Below are 14,204 nucleotides of genomic sequence, written 5' to 3' on the forward strand. Positions count from 1 at the left end.
GACTTTCAGAGTATTTAAGAAGGGTATAGATAATGGACGCAGGACTTGGCACCTGAAGTGGCAATTAAGTACTCACATCCCTACGGGCGCTTAGTTTTGGCTAGGGTGTCATCTACTTTGAAAAACACAGGGACTTTCCAGCAAAAAACTGTTGTTATACACAGCACCTCACACCCATACCTGTTTTACTTCAGAAATACCAATATGATGCAGTCTCAGCACATCCAAGAGATATGAATAAGGCCGTGCCACTATGCTTATCTCGCCCAAACCCTTTCAGGTTCAGTTTGCAGTTGCTCAGCAACACCTGCATCAGTTCTGCATGGGTGGCAAAGATGTCAAGCTTAGCCTAAGGGATCAGACCAGTGCAACTGCATACCACAGAGGCATTTTTGGTGGTGGCAAATGAGAGAGCTCAGGGGCCAAACAAAAGCCAAACTTTGGTCTCAGATCTGGGGATCCGAATTGCAAATCAAGGTTGTGTCTGGCATTTGACCCCTTTAGCACCTACCCCTTTGGCCTCTAACACTGACGTGAGTGTTTTCCTTGTTAAGAAATTATTTTTTTTGGCTGCTCACATCTGTCTTGCTCTATTAATCTCTCTCCTCTTTTTTCTTTCTTTCTCAACACAGAAAGCAGAGCAAACTGAAGCCATTAGCACAACCTGGGCCCCCAACTAGGGGAAAACCCTCTAAGTGAGGCTGCTGAGAAAAGGATCCCATATCTAGCAAGGCATAAGAGATTTGGTACTCAAATACCACCATGTTCTACAGCATTTCAACCTTGCTTCAGCTGGATCTGAGCCCCAAGGCAACCAGTCCTCCTTGTGTGTAATGGCAAGCCTGGACACCGAACTGAGGGCAAAGTATTACGGTAGGAACAGATGCTCAGAAGTGAGGTGTTGCCTCTTTCTTCATGTTGGGTCTAGGCATTTTTGCAATATAACTGCATCTTTACACACTGAAATACTCCCAGTAGTCATTCCCTATGGAATCAGATGTTTAAGGACAAGTGTCACAGCCCTGAGGGCACTGACAGGCTTTGCAAACTCTTTGCTCCTCTCTTGGAGGTTTGCTTGCTTCTATGGAAGGTCAGCTCTGCCATGGTGCAGCTGTGTAACGAGGGATCAGACTGCTGTGAAGACAGCAAAGGTGCGAGAACAAGCTGGGAGACATCTCCTTGGGGACCGCACCTTGGCTCAGGAGCCACATTTAAGTTTTGCACTCGGTCCTTGGCGAAGCCACGTTGTGCGTCTGTGTGCCCACCCTTGTACCTTGCTAATCCTAATACCGACTTGCTGACATGACCTCCCGGCTTCACCTTGGACCTGTGCCTTTACTATGGGCTCATTTGGGGATGGGGCTGTGGCTGAACGCGGTCCCCGTCATCACACCTGCTCTGCTTTCCTTGTTCAGGTGCCCATCACTGCGCGTGCTGCTCTGCCAGCTTCTTCTGCTCCCTGGCACTGGATTTCTCCTGCCCCTGTGGATTAAGTGTCCACCCAGGCAGTTGTCAGCCAAGTCCTAAGTAAGTCCCTCAGCAGGTGCCTTTCCACTGGTTTTCCTAGGAATTTGTCTGTCCTTGGAAACATGCTATTGCAAGTCAAGCAGAAGCTGTGCTGGAGACTTCCATGCCAATGGAAAGCACTTGAAGGTTCAGGGTAATGTGTTATCCAGCATTTGGGATATCTGTTGGCAGTTCCAATCTGCAAGAGAATTCAGTTCCTTATGGCCCATCTATCTTGAATAAAAAGCACCTATTGGACTGATGAACATCATGGATCAGGCACAAAGCAGAGACACTTGGAGAAAGTCTAACCAACCACCACGAGAACGTGATAGTGCAAAAATTCTACCAGGTAGTGGATGAGAGGGGGATGCTTTTGGGAGGGGTGGGGGTGGCATTTGTCAGGATTCCCCTGATAAGCGACTAAATTGTGCCAGAGTCCTTCCACTCTACCCAGAAAACAAACTGTACCCTTCCTTAGTGCTGTTACAGGGCAGAGTTTCCCTATTTCACAAAGCTATAAGCAAACAAGGAAGTCTCTATTAGAAGATGGGAATTCAGGTGAACCGCCTCTCCCCTTCCAGTAACACTGACAAAAGCCTGCTTAAATGGTCCTCTACAGGAGCCAGGGTGCCTCTCCCCACTGCCCTGGCTCCAAGGTCATCGCTGTGTCTCACACCTCGTACACTGGCCTTGGCTTGTCTCTCCAGAGTCCTTAGGGTGCAGGAACTTTCGGGACTCTTCAGCAACCTCCCACCTGCTTAGCACAGAACTGTAAAAAAGTGAAGTTGTCTTATGAACCATAGAAGTAATGATTTTTTTCCACAGCTTTATATCCAACACCTTCTACTGCAATATCATGGAGTCCCACCACGTTCCCTATAATACTCACCATAACAATAGTCAAGCCACCACACCTGCCCTAGACCCTACTGTAGTCCTTCTGTGTCCTCTCTATGCCTCTGTTCCCAACTCTTTCCTGTATTTCCAACAGATTTATCCCTTACCTCCCCATAGTGCCCCCCAATTCATTTCTATACTCTCCCTCCCTTCCTAATACCATCAGCCAGCTCATGTGTCTCCTGCCTGGCTCAGCCTGGCTGCTGGCCTGACAAAAGTCTTCACCATATAGTCAGCAACCACTTAATTGGCATTTGAATAGCTGGACGTGTTTTCCAGCTGCTGAGTAGCCAAACAAAACATACTTGTCTTTTAGGTATTTGTCATTTAGCCCAGCCTCTGACATGTAGATATTTATTAACATTGAGATTACAAGAAATGACAATATCTCTGTCCTTCAGAGAAACAGTGTGATCAGTCTAAAAGGTGTTAGGGAAAGAATTAACAAACATTGCAAAACACAAAGCATACTCATGGCTGAAAAAAAACCCCTTCCTCAAATTAGTTTGCTTCTCCCAATACACATGGGGTTGTCTTTTAAAAATTGCTATGGATGACTGGCCAGGGGACCTTTGTGGCAACGTTGTCTTCTTTCCAACAGCAGAAAGAGTGGTCCTTGTCCCAGAGCAAAGAAGAGTTTGATTTAATAAAAAATAGGTCTTGGAGCTGGACCTGTGGGTCAGAGGGAACATATGGTGGTGAAGACATCTCATTCATGTCTCCAAAGGAGAAAAAAGATCAGATTCACACAGGAAAAGTGCCTTTCACAGGGAATTGTACCAAAGACAAAGGTTTCTGTATAGACAGAAATTTCTGTTTTGCCTAGTCATTTTCTATGCAAAAGAGGAAATGGCTTGCTCAATGAATGGACTATTTGTACATGGACTCTCTGCAAGCTGGAATTCATAAATCCTTTTTGCATTTGCCTTTCTTTGGGCTCAATTACCTCTAGTCATCCATGCGGTGAATCCACAGCTCTCATGGAGGGATCTGACCTTTGCTGTCTCATGCCTGTTCAGGATTTGCAGTGAGCTGATGGACATTTAGGGCAGAAGGGTGACTGGGAAGCAGCTGTATGACCAGAATGCTCTTTACCAGTAACCAGCATGATGCATAAACATGTACTGACTGGGTCGAAAGGTCTCTTTTCATTGGAAAGGATATGCAAATCCATGAACTAAATATACGTGCAACCCACTGACATGTACTTCAGCCAGCACGCATTAAACGTGAATCAGTAGCAGTTGTACAGCCCCTATTCTTTCACCTTGGAGCCTCCCACAGATAGCAGATGCCTTTTTCTTCACCTTCATAAGCACAGAAAACACTTTGGAGGACCTGCCCAAGGTATTGTACGTTAATATCATATATGACATTTGCTGTCAGAGCAAGGATTTTAAATCCACTTCTTCTAGGCAAGTTTATTATCCTAACGCCTACCTACATAAGGCTTCCTCCCTCTTGTAAATAAATTGAGTACTAAGTAAATAGAATACTAAGTGAAAGGAGCATGAGAACATAAGAAAAGGCAGTATACATATAGTCCATCTCTCCACTTCTGTGCCTGTCATGGGGACAAGATGAGAAGAAAAGGTCCTGGAGCTTTTTCCTTATACCCTCCCCATGCCCCAGGAGAAGAATACCATTTTTTAAGTCACAATCTAACACATCAACTTCCCCACCATGTTGGACTATGTGCCACGTTGACCAGACTTCAAAAGAAAGGTCTTGGCCCTGAAAGCAATCCCAGCTGAATTCTTCATGTGCATGAGGTCACTCCCATGCCAAAGTCTGTGCACTACTGGAGCTTTGACTCTTCAGGAGCTCCCATTCATGTCCTGCCTAAATCCTGCAGGTTCTGCTTGATTCCAGCTCCAGGAGATATCCTCTTCCCTCTCTCCCCACCTGGGTTCTGGCCACCTCACTGATGGCACCACCTGGATGATGACAACATTCTTCCATCTCCTTCTGCTGGTGTCTGTCTAGCCTGAGCATTGTCCTAGCTCGTCCCTTTGACACACCAGGACCATTCCTTGTGTCCCTGTCCTGTCCCATCTGTGTATCTTCAGCTACTACTTGTCCTGCTCTTTGGAGCAGGAGCTCTGGGTCCATACACCTTCAACACAAAGGTATCCTTCTGACTGCTGGGCTTCTCTGTGTTGTTACTATTACTTCTATTAATAACCTTTATGTGCACATAATTGCAATAATAAGTGGGAATTCCACAGCACACTGCATTGTATGGAGCCCTTAAGCCCCATGTTATGTAGAATACAGCTTTGCAGAGCTCTCCACACCCAAACCCCTCAGGTGATAACTTCTGTTTGGTAATGCACCATTAAAAAGCATTTCCTTCTTTGTTCATTGTCAGAAGAAAGTATGGGAAAACAGGCCATTGCCTGGAACGGTCCATTTTAAACGGGGCCCAGCTAACCTGAAGGAAGCTGCCTGAAGTTTCAGAAAGGGATGGGTGGGTTGTGATTTGTGGGTAGGGACTCAAAAATCCCTGGAGGAATTGCTGCGTGTTTTCTGTTAGGGGAAATCCAACAATCGCATGAACACAAAGGCGACCAGTTACAGGCGTTTTCCACTTCCTCTATTGGTTTTCACAAGAGTTCAATGAGTTTGCCATCGTTCTGCCGAAGTCCCTACTTTGGCCTGGGTTTCTGCCCTGGGATTTCCTATCAGCTATGAAGGCCCTTGGTTGCTTATTGTCAATACTGCTTTTAGCACATGAAGCTTTATATAACCCCAGACAAAAAGTATTGTTGAAACCACAGTCCGGTAAAGCACCCAGATCTCTAATTTAATAATAGAAGAGCTTCAGCAAGTCTAAAGTCTGAAAGAGCAGGTCCTGTATTAGGGATGCCAAATAGCTGTATCTCTGTCTAAGCCCACTAATGAAAAATGAACCACCTCATGTAGGAAAGCAGCCACCTGTGATACGAATGTGTCAAGTATTAGTGAATCGCATGGAAGTTTGCATGTATGGTTGATTGCTGGGATTAATAAAATATGGCCTTTGCTTTTAAATTAGATTTGTCCGGCTTCAGTTTCCCACATTTGCTTTTTCTGTGGTTTTTCTCTAGAAGATTAAATAGCCATTTAGCATTTTGTGCTTTCTCAACAAAATGATTACATTACACATTATTGTAGTTATAATTCTCCTATGATGAAATTCATAGAATGTGGTCATTAGCCTAAAAAAACACAATATAAACCCAAGTCACTTAAACCTAAAAGAAACCCATAAAGCTGGGCAGTGGCAGTGTACAACTGAAGTACTCCAAATACCTGAATTAATGAATTCCTGGTGCTTCAGGAAAAAAAGCAATCTTCAGGGACCTTATTCATGCAGATAAATAGTTTCAGTTGACCGCTGGCTGCAGTGAGACAGTCCAGAGCATGTCGCTCCTTTTGGTATGAAACCATGCAGCCTTCAGCGCTACTGGCAGTTCTAAATATATTACTTAAGTCAGATGTATAATGAGACATTTCATTACTTCCTTCCTTCTCAGCACATTACAACAAAGTGAATCAGGATTTGCTGTCCCTGTTAGGAGAAAAGGCTAATTCTTTGCTCTCTGCCAGGATCACCAGGACAACAGAAATATCTCTTTGCTGTCCCTGTGCACGTTAGAGCAGTGCAGTTCACTTGATGGTCATGACACTCCTTGATGACAGGACAGGCTTGTGAGATACCTGCTACATCACCCTTCTAGTGACCCATGGCATTTAATGTTTTATATTGGATATAGTTGTACTGAGATGCCCCAGCCAACTTCAGAGCCCCACAGTGCTCAGTGCTGTACAAACTGATTAAGTTTTGCCATGCAAAGACAGAACACAGGATATAGGAAAAAAGATGATAGGACTCTTCTGAGGTCCTGCAAACCTTTCCTAATCTCTAAACCAGATTAATCCAAACCTAGGCATAGCTTGCATTTACTCATGCCTGCTCAAATATCAAGAGTTCAGGCTTTCTTCGTTCTCTTCAAAATTTGTGTGTCCAGCCTAAGCATCAGTCTGCACTCTGGTAAATCAACTTGTTGTTGGATGATGCTGTTGCTGAACCGTGCCTGTCAGCTCTTATCTTGAAGACCAAAGAGCCATTCCATTTTGCATAATATAATGACACATAGATTGCAGCGAGCTCTTTCCACAAAGAGTAGTGTCCCTCTCACTTCACTGGAAATGACAGCAATGTAGATACCTGCTCCTGAGCTAGTCTTCAAGGCTCCCATTAAGTCAACAGAGAGACTAAGCATCTCTAGTCTGAGCCAATTTAGGTACTTTCTTCTGAGCTGTTTTAGATATTTATCTAACCGTTCTCTAGAGTGCCCATTTCTCTCCGGTTCCCAATGTGACAGCAAAATCTGCCCCAGGCTTTCTTGAAGATTTTCAGCTTATCTTGAACAGGAACAGTTCTGAAACCTTGGAAACTACCATGGGGATGGAAACCATCTTACACCCACCAACAAACCCACCAGCGAACCACAATATAGATGGGAATAAAAGTCAGGAAAACAAGACTCAACAATAAATATACTACGAGCGCTTTCTATAGACTTTAAAAAATAATTACTCACGTGCTCTACTTTAAAGAAATAATCATTCTGTCACTCTAATCAATGCAGCAGCATTTTCTTTCCTAGATGTCCCAGCCATCATATTTTACTCATCCCAGCTGGCAGAAGGAGATAAATAGGAAATATGGATCACACTCATTAATCGAAAGCACATAAAGATGGGGTACATAGCCCAGGCTCCCTCTGTCTCTTTCTCTCCTTCTCTGTGCAAAAATGTGTATATCAGTAAGCATGGAAGTGAGGTGTATTCGGCAGTGAAATGTCCATATGTCCCTTCTTGCTTTTATGGTATGAACTGGATCATGGTAGAGTAACTAAAAAGTGATCCTGAGTGGAGATATCAGGTTCCTAGAATAAATTCTTGTTGTGTCCAGAAAGAAGGATGCTGTTAGCTGTAGAGTCTGGAGTCCTATATACAATTTTCCATCTTAAGACATCCTCAGAAAGATCGTCCAGATACACCCCACTCAGACCCTGAAACACAGAGAGACTAGCTGTTGCCAGCTACTTCTTCACTCAAGAAGGAGAAGCCAATACCTCCAGAAAGCAATACTTTTCACAGATTGCACATCCCCTGTGCCGTCTGATGGGTTGATATCGGGCCACGGTACTGTAGTGTGGTTTTTTGCAAGAACATCAGAGATGGTGCAAAGCCAGGAGAGACAAAAGCAAGGAGGCCATTACAGTGTCCTTCATTTTATCAGCATAACCAGCACTGGGCCTTGGCGAACCATCCCCACCTTCCTGGGGTGCAGTCCTTTGGCTAGTGCATCAAAATCCCACTCTGGGAGCCCCAGTGTGAGGCAGCAGGACCTGCACAACACGGTTTGGGGGTTACTGCAGGGGTAGCTGTCCTTCTGGATGCATGAGCCTGCCCAGATTTCTTCTGTGCCTTGACAAGGAGCCCCTGTGCCACAGCTGCATTGCTGGGGTGTTGCTGAGCACGAGCTCCATGTGGAAAGGCTCGCCTATATTAATTCGCAGAGTATCTCAGCACCCCTTAGCATGAAAGGCACCATAGCTGAAAGTCTGAGAAGCACAGATCACTGTGTATAGTGACGACTGAGGCTCTTAGAACAGTTTGCCCTAGAAAAAAAACGTAATTTCTTTCACTTCCACACCCCTGATAACTGAAAAAGTGTTTTCCCCATCTTGAACTTGCACTCCCCAGCAGCTCCGTTAGCACCCCCACCCAAGTGTCTCTTGCACCCACTTCCCCCCCCACCGCAGGAAGTCACTTTGAAAATATTTCCCAGGTTCCTTCCTGGCCAGAGGTCATCTCCGTGTTTTGGACCAGCAAGAATCACCATGTTCTCTGACACAACAAACAGAGAAGGAAGATCTGCCCTGCCCATCCAGCACAGCGCTTTCAGGCTTGTGTTTTTTAGCTGGAACTCCACCCCGTGCTGGTGGAGAAGGGATCGGTTCCCACTGATCACAGGAAAGGGAGGTCACGGGGTTTGCTTGATTAAATCACCACAAGCCAAAAGGTTCTCTCTCTCGCTTACTGAGAATTGCTTACAGGCTGTTTAATTTGTTCCAAAAAGAAAAGCAAAACAAAAAAAAAACAAACCCCGAGCCCAACAACCAAGAGCACACACGGAAAAACAGGTGTGTCTCCAGCTCTTGGGGAAACAAAGGGCAGAGACTGAGGCAGGAGTTGACACTTGGATGGGGAGTTTCCTTCCCAGCACAGGAGGACAAGTTTGGAAAAGACTCGGACCCGACCAGCACTTGTTGTCCTACAGGTATGGAAGATGTATGTGAAATGTAGCATCGGTCTCCTCGTGCGGTTTAACAGTTTGGGGCAGGTGAAGGTGGCTTGAAGGAATTTTCAGGGCCAGATTCTGACACTGCGGTGCAAGCTTTACGTGACCGGTAAACCTGCCGCAGGTTTCTACAGGCAGAACTGTGATCGGCACATGTTTCATTTTGTGGTGATTAGTTGACATTTTTCTGTAGGATGCTTTTGGCTTTTCAGGGTATGAATTAAGCCATTCAAGCTTCTGTCAAAGTGCTACTGTCTGTTAGCTTGGCTAGTGAATTTTAATAGAGGTTATGATTAATCTAGTTTAAGCTCAGGGCTGCAGAGGTAGAAGGACATGCACAGAAATACTCTGCTAATCTGGACTGCGTTTATTACCTCCTAAGGCATGCTACATAGTTTCAGAAAAAAAACAGATCAACTGCAATAACATTTGGGTTTTTTTTAACTTTGTTTTATGCTTATAGGGACTGGGATTTGCAATGCAGGTAACAGGCACTGTATTTTTGTCAGCTGTATAAAATGGTGGGTTTGTTTCTTTTAAGAGCAATCTCTTGCATCCCCCTTCAGTTTCATATTAGGTGATGCTTGCTGACAGGGGAGAGGGACTTGGGGCACCCGTGGCCACAGGCTGAGACACTGCTGTGTCCTGTCTTTGAGTGTCACATTTATCTTGTTTCCATTCTTTTCTACCTGTGTTTATTGCTGCTTAAATGAAAGCCAGTTTTATAGTGTTATGTTGGAGTGCTGTTGCCAGTGCTCAGTGTCAGGGGGATACAAAGATGCTTTCTGATGCTTTCACCTCCATTGATGTCTATAAACCCAAAAGTCCTGCTCCATCCAAACATCCCGATGCAGCAGTATCCACTGGTTGCTTAAATGATCATGATTCAGAAAAAACTCTCTCTTTCCTTGTCAGTGGGAAAGTGATGCTCACCTACGTGCATAATGAGCTTTCAGATTTGGGGAAGAAAACTGTTATTGTTTGAATGCTGTAACTTGCTTTCAGTGACAGTTTTATGTGAGGCGATGAGCTTGTAACAGGCAAGGGAATAGCAAGGGAAAGGACATTGGGAATTTGAAAGCCGGAGGCTCCTTTTCTCCTTGCTCCATCACTTGCTGTTGCATGGTTAAAATGGCATTTCTCAACCTGTAGATCTTCCTCTCACCCAGAAAATTCCTCATCTATTTGTGTCACCTTATCTGTCTTTCGATGTCTGGCAACATTGCAGAACGAATTGATACATAAGGAAATTTAGGAGCAAATCTTTAGCATCTGTGTAGCTGTGACACTTGACTGAATTCAGTAATGGCTCAGCCAACTCAGCAGGAACCCTGTGTGAGTATTTGGCATTTGTCATTATTTAACTTCCCTAGATTCCTCTGAGTTCGCCTCCGGTGATCCAGGTTTAAAAAACAAACAAACAGAACATGCGTAGGCTCTGGGAAGATATCTTTGTCCTAAGCGTCTTGATTATTTTTATTTTTTTAACACCTCTTAGACAGGCTTAATAAAGCAGTTTTCCAAAGTCTCAATTGAAGACGTGGGAAATTCCTCAAACTAGGCAGAGCTTCCTCTCATTGTTAAAACACAAAAGACCAGCGCAGCCCTTACTCGAGTTCCTTTTTTAACCCATTCATCTTGATCAAGAAAGCCTCCCTGCTGCTGCCACCGTTCATGGCTGCAATTCACAGTTTGCCAGAAGAAACAAGGGCTTACAGTAGGCAAGCATGGATGTGAATAGCATCATCCATGAAGGCATCGTTAGTTTTGGGGCTATATTTGCACATTGTAAATTGAATGTACTTGCACTTGAAACTGAAATGATTTGCTGCTGGAATTAATCTCAGCCTTGTGTAAGAATCATGGCTTTTCAAGACCAAATGGGATGAATCTACAGTAAAACCAAACTCATTTTGGAAAACCATTTCCAGTTTTTCATGGAACAGTTTCTTAGGGCTGTGACCTCAAAGAGGTGTCCAGTTGCCATTTGGGAGCTGATCCACTGTAATTTCATGATTATGCAGAGTTTTTTTCTCAAATAATCTTGCATGTTGCTCAGCCTGCCTATGGGCAGTTACCACCCATCAACTAATCTGATCCAGCACCTGGTGCGTGTAGTAACGAAGCAGCAGCTTGTCCCCCTTATCTGTGCTCGGCAGCGTCCTGCCCGAGGACTGAGCCAGCGCTGGGCGAGGGCAGAACCTGCGGGGCTGTGGTGGTGGCCCTACGGTGGTCTGGAGGGGTTGTGTTAGGCATGTGGGTGAGATGGAAGGCACAAGGTGGGTGTGCAGGAACAGGGAGTATGGGAAAGAGCTTGCAAAAGATGATTTGCAATGGCACGTTTCTCTCTGATGGAGGAATGAGCTGCTCCATGTTTTTTGCAAGACAAAGCAGTTCCTGCAGAGCAGCTAAGCCACTGTAGCAGGTTGTCTAGTAATTACAGTGCTATATTTGCATGTTATAATGCTGCACCAGTGGACTTTGTTAAGGAATTTTTGACTACATTTGCAGCCTATTCTGAGGGCTTGTCTGCTTACAGTGGTGGCCTGTAAGAGAGGTTTCACTTGCAAAACCATCCCATGACATGACATGGATGTTGTAACCTTAATCCATCATTTCTGCTCTCAGCCCATATATTTTCTCCAAACTTCAGTTTATCCATGGAAGCCTGTAATGAATTCTGCCCCAAAGCCCTCCCCTCTCCATTATAAGTCCCACCTGAGCAAGCCAAACAAGATGGGTGTACTGGGTCTGTCTGGGATGGAGTTAACTTTCTTCATAACAGCCCATAAGGTGCTGTGTTTTGGATTTGTGGCTAAAACAGTGTCGACAGCACACCAATGTTTTGGCTATCGCTGAGCAGTGCTTGCACAGCATCAAGGCTTTCTTTTTCCCACTCCATAGTGAGTGGACTGGGGGTTGGGAGGGGTTACAGCTTGGAAAGCTGTCTCGAATTCACAAAAATGATATTTCAAACCATATAACATCATGTTCAGCAATAAAAAACAGGGGCGGGGGTCAGGGTTGTCTTCCAAGGTGGCCATTGCTTGGAGACTTGTGGGCATCTGTCTACTTGTGGGAGGTGGTGAGTGATTGCTTTCACATCACTTGCTTTTCCTTTCTTCTTTCTTTCCCTTATTAACCTGTATATATCTCAACCCACTAGCTTTGTCACTTTTTCCTCTTCCTATTCTCTCCCCCATCCTGCTGGCAGGTGGGGAGTGAGTGGCTGTGTGGGTGCTTAGCTGCAGGGCAGTGTCAACCCACCACAACAGGATATCCAGCCTATCTTTTAGACACCTTCTAATGGACCACTTTTGAATAAACAGAAGGCTTTCCCAGCCCAGAAAAAAAAACTTTAACCCCCTTGTGTCATCTCAATCAGCTGATTTACACAAAGTAGTATTTATTTTAGGAAGAGGTCACCTAAAATTGACCACTCCTGGCATTGAAATCCTTCCTTCTGGCTGAAAGGGGACCTGTGTCTCATTTGCCTTCTAGGTGTTGCTACAGCTCTCACTTTATCAGGCTGTTAGCGCAAGCACTGATGAGTTGTTATTCCTGCCCCAGGTTCTCTCTAAAATCCCTGTGAAGTAGGGACAGCTAACACCATCCTTGTTTGGCAGCAAGAACAGAAACACAGTAGTAGCGAGGGTTTGCTTACATAGTTGGCTGCTGTCAACCCAGGCTCTACTTAAACCCACCTCAACAGGAGAGAAAATCTTGTGGCAGGCCAGGTTTGAGGATGTCTGTGAGTAGCAGAGCTGTATGTATTCCCCATTTAAATTGTAATTCGAAACATTAATTTCCAAATGCCTTCCCCAAAAACATAACAGAGCTGTGATCTAGCATGTAATTTACTGTCCTCGGAAATTCCTCAAAACAGCAGAGCTTCCCCCAATTGTTCATACACAGAGGAAAAGTTCTACTAGAGTTCCTGCTTCAGCTCGCTCCTGTGACCACTGGCCTGGCCCTCGACAACCATCAGGCTGAGTGTGTAAAAACCATCTTCATTCCAAAGCTGTCTCTACGTGCCTTATGACAGGCTCTTCACAGCGTACCCCTTGCTCCTGAAATTGTTTTACTGTTCCTTCTTGAGGGAGAAATTCTTTAAATTCCTGCATGGGGTCCCTAAAATCTGAGTCCAATGATCCTATGGCTGAGATCCTGGATGAGCCTGTGCATTTCTCAAGTCTCTCCAGCTATAAAACAGGACTGATGGCACTTCCTTCCTTCCTCTCACTATCCATCCTGTTTCAAGCCTACAGCTTAAAAAGTCCAATTGCTGTTCATAAGTGGTTATGGTCCCTTATCTCAGTAAGGACATACAAGATGTTAGAATCACCGAATCATAGAATGGTTTGGGTTGGGCAGGACGTTAAAGATCATCTAGTTCCACCCCCCCTGCCATGGGCAGGGACACCTTCCGCTAGACCAGGTTGCTCAAAGCCTCATCCAACCTGGCCTTGAACTCTGCCAGGGATGGGGCATCCACAACTTCTCTGGGCAACCTGTTCCACTGCCTCACCATCCTCACAGTAAAGAATTTTTTCCTAATATCTTATCTAAATCTCCCCTCTTTCAGTTTCAAGCCATTACCCCTTGTCCTATCACTACACTCCCTGCTAAAGACTCCCTCCCCATCTTTCCTCTAGGCCCCCTTTAGGTACTGGAAGGCTGCTGTAAGGTCTCCCTGGAGCCTTCTCTCCTCCAGGCTGAACAACCCCAGCTCTCTCAGCCTGTCCTCATAGGGGAGGTGTTCTGTGCTATTAATGAAAATCTGTTGCAAAAGCTTCCTGCTCTTTTCTGAAATGCTTTATTTCTGAACAGCCTTGCAATGGTGGCTACAGCAGTGTTTCAGCATCTTAGTACCAAACTTGGCGAAGGCTTGATCCATCTGACAGCAGTTAAGGGAGGCTTCCCTTGTCCCTAACATAAGTGCAGATGCTTTTGAGGGTGTTGAAGCAGAGGAGATTCCTGCTGAAGTAAGACTTAGCCTGCTTGTACAGTCAGCAGAGAGAAACACAAGTGCCTCTGAAGATTTGCCGTGGGAGATACCCCCAAAGTTAGGCACCAACCTCGTCCCATTGAGGGCAGAGGAGCTGAAGAATATTCCCCATCTTGAAACGTGCATTTTACCATAGGCCATGCTAGGATTAGAAGAAACACATGCGACAGCAACAGAGTAGCATGAGAGGCTGAAGTTTTTCCCTAACCCTGAGGCCATCTGTCAGGGCACAGCTTACCTCCATATGCGTGAACTCTCCTTTTCCCTCTAAAACAAGGCAGCCTAGGCTGTGCTGCTGACTGAGGACAGCCCCTGGCCCATACTGTTCTTTCAAGCATTTCTGTGAATCTTGGCATTGGCATTGGCTGAGACAGGGAACAGGCTAAGTATTGACTAGGTCTAGAAAAACAGGGCAGAAAGAGACCTCAGCAG

At 45.2% G+C, this 14,204-nt stretch overlaps 1 protein-coding gene across 1 annotated transcript in view; it reads left to right on the top strand.

The window, feature by feature from the left end:
* Positions 1–8,297: 8,297 nt before the first annotated feature.
* Positions 8,298–14,204, top strand: part of GPR116 (G protein-coupled receptor 116) — a 47,593-nt gene continuing 41,686 nt past the window's right edge. The window contains exon 1 of the mRNA XM_010584280.1: positions 8,298–8,743. The gene's annotated coding sequence lies outside the window, so the exon portion shown is untranslated. The remainder of the gene's footprint in view (positions 8,744–14,204) is intronic.

This window comes from Haliaeetus leucocephalus, unplaced genomic scaffold (genome assembly GCF_000737465.1).
Source record: "Haliaeetus leucocephalus isolate CR32 unplaced genomic scaffold, Haliaeetus_leucocephalus-4.0 Scaffold964, whole genome shotgun sequence".
In the NCBI taxonomy this organism is placed as follows: domain Eukaryota; kingdom Metazoa; phylum Chordata; class Aves; order Accipitriformes; family Accipitridae; genus Haliaeetus; species Haliaeetus leucocephalus.